This window comes from Sciurus vulgaris (assembly GCF_902686455.1).
Source record: "Sciurus vulgaris genome assembly, chromosome: 16".
NCBI classification, from domain to species: domain Eukaryota; kingdom Metazoa; phylum Chordata; class Mammalia; order Rodentia; family Sciuridae; genus Sciurus; species Sciurus vulgaris.
This window is the reverse complement of record NC_136477.1, coordinates 4,999,992-5,005,737: the sequence shown is the minus strand read 5'-3', so window position 1 is coordinate 5,005,737 and position 5,746 is coordinate 4,999,992.

Sequence of the window (5,746 nt, the reverse complement as noted above, 5' to 3'; positions counted from 1 at the left end):
CTTGTGTGTCTATATTGCCTCTGAGAAAGCACAGTCAGATGAAGTAATTTTTCATTCTGATCTTATGAAGTAACTAGAGACACATAAGTTTTTCATCAACAGGATCTGCCTACTTTTCAAAAAGATTAATGCATGAAAGTAGCCACCAGCAGCCATTTAGGCTCCTAAACAGAGTGCTATCACAATGTAGCAGCTCTTCCTGAGTAGGTTTCCTTAGAATTATTTGCTGTAATTCATGTATTTATTGGCCAACTGTAAAGATTAATATTTAGATAAAATGTTTAATATTTAATGCTGATCTCTGTTTCCTTCTCGCTTCTTCTGTCAATATGTGTGTATATATATTAATGTAAATTTTGTAATGTATTAACTTTTTTCTGAATGCATTTTTTAGTCAGTGAAAATATTTTACACCTATACAATGGAAAAACTTCTCTTTTCCATTTTGAAAGTTTTTATTAGTGCATTATAGCTACACCTAATGTTGATTCTCATTCTGACAGCATCGTACATGTATGGAACATAATTTGCTTCAATTCAGTCCCCATTATTTCCTGTTCCTTCCCCTACCGTCTCCTCATTTCCCTTCCTCTATTCTACTGGTCCGCTTTCTTTATATCTAAGGATGTTTTTTAAAAAAATATTTTTAATTATAGATGGACACAATACCTTTACTTTATTTATTTCTTATGTGGTGCTGAGGATTGAACCCAGGGCCTCACGTGTGAGAGGCAAGCACTCTGCCATTGAGCCACAACCCGGCCCCTAGATGTTTTTTAAATAGTGTTTGATAGACACATATAAAGGTGAAACTGTGTGGAATATTCATATATGTACATAGCACATCTTGGCTGATTTCCTTCCACCCTCTGTCCCCGTACTCCCTCCTCTGCTCCCCTGATCTCTCTTCTTTTCCACAGGATTCCCCCATGCCTTTTCCCTTATTTTGACCTGGTTTCTGCACATAACAAAAACATTCAGCCTGTGCATTTCTGGGTCTGGCTTATTTCAGGAGGTGTGGTGCTCGCCAGCTGGAGAAGTCAGCAGCATCTCTTCTCTTTTCTTAAGTAGAAGGGTCTGCCAGGGCTTCAGGACTCCCAGGGCTGGGACTGCAGGCAGAGCACCTGCCAGTGTATGTAAGCCTGATCCCTAGTGCTGGAAGCAAAAGAGAAAGAAAATAATATGTTTCATGAAAAAGAAGCAGATAAATTTTGAAAAATAAAAATGAAATGACAGAGATGATTGTGTTAAATGAAGTAAATTGGACTCAGAAGCACAATTATCACATGTTTTTATTCACATGAGGAATTGGAGGGAAGGGAATGGAGACAACCTCAGGATGTAGAGTAGACACTATTAGCATAGAGGAGCAAGGGTGATCCTCCAACCACCACAGTTTATAACCACCTACTGTGTATTTTATGAACAACTGGACAGGAGGTGCTCAAATGCTCCCAACATATAGAAATGCTAAGAAGGCAGAAATGCTAATTATTCTAATGTGACCATCACACATTATGCATGAGTATGAAGTTATTACTGTGCCCCCAAAATATATGCAATCATTACATTTTACTTGGAAAAAAGAAAAATTTAAATAACTAAAATTGCATAAAGTAACCAAAACTCTTCCCATAAAACAAACTTCTTCTAAATAATTATTAACAAGAAAAAATGAGAAAAATACATGAGTTATATAATAACAAACAGTCAAAATTGTCACCCCAATGCAATATGTAGACTGTAGTTTGATCCTAACACAAACAAAACTAAATGAGAAAATATGAGACATTCATTAAAATTAGTATATTATTTGAATATGTGAGCATATTAATGAAGTATTAAATTTTAGGTGTGTGTTTTGTGATGATATAAGGGAAAATTTGAGTAAAAATTAATGTCTCTATTTACACCTATTAGGGTATATAGAAGTGAAATATTAGACAAAAAGGATGATTCTCTAATTCCCAGGTTAAGAATCAGGAATAGGCAATACAGTTGCGCTAAAGGTGTTAGGATCATATAAGAGAAGGGACGCAAACCTGGGGCCAGGTGTTGAAGTTCTTTAATGCCAAACTAGAAGTGGACACATGGGCTTCATCTGGAAGTCAATCCCATATATACATCAAAATGCGACGTTGCACATGATAAATGGATGCAAAATAAAAATGCAAAACCAGAAGAGTGGTATGAAAGCAAACTAACAAGATCCTGCACATCAAAGTGAGCAATTAACAGTAAAGAGACCACCTGCAGAAGGGAGAAAATATTCACCATTGTTCATCTGACAAGGAATTGATATCCATGATACACAAGAAACTAAAAGAACTGAACAGCCAAAATACTAATAATCTGACTAACATGGGTAAGTGGTCTGAAAGACATTTCTCAAAATAAGATATAGAAAGAGACAATGAGAATATGAAAAAGTGATCAACATTCCTAATCATCAGGGAAACAAAAATGAAATCCACAATGAGATATCACATTGATATCAAGGCTCCAGTTTAAATGACCATTAACAAAAAGGCAAGAATTAAGCAACGTTGACGAAGGCAAAGAAAACCCTGTCCCTGGTTGGTGGGAATGTATGTTAGTACAGCCATTATGGAAAACACAACATGAGTGCCCCCAGCGAGTAGAATAGAAATACCATAGGATCCATCCATCCTACTACTGGGCATTTACCCAAAGGAAATGAACCCTTGTCTCAAAGAGACACCTGCACTCCAATGTTGATTGAAAACTATCCTCCAAGTCAAGACAGGAATCAAGTGAGGTATCCAGGGACAGATAAATAGATAATAGAATGTGGTAGATATACTGGAATATTATTTGGCCATAAAAAAGAATAAAAGTGAGTCATTTGTGGTATCATGAATGACACTGGATGACATTGTACTCAGTGAAATAAGCCAGGAACAGAAAGGCAAACACCACATGTTCACGGGAGGAAGCTAAAAATGCCGATTTCTGAGAAGTACAGAGTGACACAGTGGTCAGTACAGTCTGGAAGGTGGGAAGAAGGCAGAAAGGAAGGTGGGTAATGAGACAAAAATCTAGTTAGGTCAGCAGACTCAGAACCAGTGTTCCTCAGCCCAGCAGGTGACTGCAGCTTACAACACTGGGCATATGTCACAGAGAACTAGAGAAGGGGAGGGGAAAGGTTCCCAGCACAAACGCATGAGGAGTGACTAAGGAGACGGAAATGCTGACCATTCTGGTTGTATGCATATGTCAAATTTTCACACTGAACCACATAAACATACACAATAATACTTCTGACAAAAACCAAAAAAATTAAATAAAAAAAATGAAATGAGAAATTAAACAACAACAAACAGACACTAAGAAGAGCTCTAGATATGAAACATTATCTTTCATTAAATATTTGCTTTTTGATTCTCTGTCTTTTATTGCTTTTTCCTTCAGCAACTTCTTTAAGTGCTTGGAGCCACTCAACGTAACTTCTGTTTTTCTCATTTCCTCAAGTTTTTCATGTCTTTCTCACTCTTTGATATGTTCTTTGAAAATTTCTTCCTATTCCCTCCAATTTGCTATTTCTCTAAATCCAGTGTTCAGTCCCGAACCTCATATTTTTTTCTATGAAATTTTATTCTTTCTTTCAAATTGTATGTCTTTTGATTTCAATCTTTTAAAGTATAAACTGGTAATTTTAGTCCATTTGAGTTAGGTTTGCTTTCTCTTTACCCATTTTATTCTCATAATATATTTCCTATACTTTTTAAAAAATAATTTGAATATGACTATCTGAGTGTGGGGGTACATGCCTAAAATCCCAGCAGCTTGGAAGGCTGAGGCAAGGGGATCAGAAGTTCTAGGCCAGTCTCTGCAACTTAGTAAGAAGCTGTCTCAAAACAAAAAATAACATTGGCTGGAGATGTGGGTCAGAAGTTGAGTGCCTCTGCATTCAATCTCTGTTACCAAAATATAATAATAATAATTCACATATGTATATAAACACATATACACACACATATATATATTATGTACATTAACATGTATATGTAATTATATAAATGTGTATATATATTAAATCATGTAAATTAATTTAGAGATTGCCTGCCTGGTTTTGTTTCCTTGCTGAGTGAGGTCATCACTCAACTGTCAATTGCTGACCTTTCCTTTTGTTTAGGTTTCCACATGTGAATGTCAATCATTTTTCTTTTCTTTTCTCACTTGGACTCTAGGGGTTGAACCCAGGTCTTGGCACATGCCAGGCGCTTGCTCTTACTGAGCTACATCTCTGGTCCTGTGCACTGGAATTCCAATTGGCTGCCATGAATGAAGACTTTTATCCCTTCTCCCTGGACTCGACTTCTATCTAGCAGATTGTGTTTGCATTCATTCATTTTTCCAGTCTCCAAAAACCCTGACCCCAGGACTAGGACTTGGGTAATGATTGTACAAGATAGTGTTAGAAATGGCAAATCACGTGTGTGCCTCATGACAACTTGTGGGACCAACTGTTGTCAGAAGCACAGGAAGCAGCAGCACTGGAGAATGGAAAACTCACACTTAATTGTTACACTGGTGCATCCAAAGGAGACGGGACTCCAAATTCTGAGCTGCCTCCCCAGATTCTCACAACAGTTACAGGCTATCTGGTGCCACAAAATTTCTAGTGTACCTGATGAAGGCCCTGTGCAGGGTTTCCAGTGGGAAAAGTGAGATGAGGGGAGAAACTGGCTCTTCTCATGGCCTCCATAATATCTAGCCTTGTGTCCAAAGAAGGAACAGGGGCGTTTACACTTCAGAGGGGAGAAATCAGAATCCCAGGGAAGGAGTCAATCCAAGTGGTAGAGGCCTATAGTTAATGAGGTGTCCTGAAGAAAGGCTGCCAGAAGGGGAGGGACTGACCCTGCTCCCCGCACCAATGTCTACAATTTCATGTAACAATTTCATGTTACAACCAGGCCTGGTTCTGCCATCACACTGTCCCTCTCAGACCAAGCCCGTGGCCCTAGAGTGGCATGACTTCCTTAGGGTCCCACATCCATGTGAGCAGACTAGTCCACATCCTGGCTCAGTGGCCTATGGACCCCAGAGCCCTGCAGTAGGAATCAGGTTCTTCCTGGGAGGTGGAATAGGCAGTGTGTACATGAACTGCAGGTGGCTTCCCAGCTCCAACCTGTTCTAACATCAGCCTCCATGATGGAGGAGCCAAAGGCACAGGGTGATACGTTGATTCATGGGAAGTTGGACAGAGGAGTGAAAGTCAAGTATTAGGCCAAATGTGAGACTTAGCTCCTGCCCTGGTATTGAGGCCCTGGCTTGGACCTTCTGGACTCCGTATGAGAACCGGCTCCACAGGCAATGAGGAACACACACCCTCAAGGGGTTCTGCACATGGCAGGGGTGTGCAGACATGGTGGGCCACACAGGGGATGTCCCATGACTGCACTGGACACTGGGCATGTGGGGCAGCCCCTCCGATCATGGACAGGATGCCTGAGTGTTTCTTTTTTTGTTGTTTTATTTTCATTTTTTTATTGTAAACAAATGGGATATATGTGTTTTCTCTGTTTGTACATGGAGTAAGGCATACCATTTATATAATCATAAATTTACATAGGGTAATGTTGTTTGATTCCTTCTGTTATTATTTTCCTTCCTCCCTCCCAACCCTCTTTTCCCTCTATGCAGTTCTTTCTTCCTCCATTCTTGCCACCCTCCTTAACCGTAACCCTAAACCTAACCCTAACTCTAATGCTAACCCCTCCCA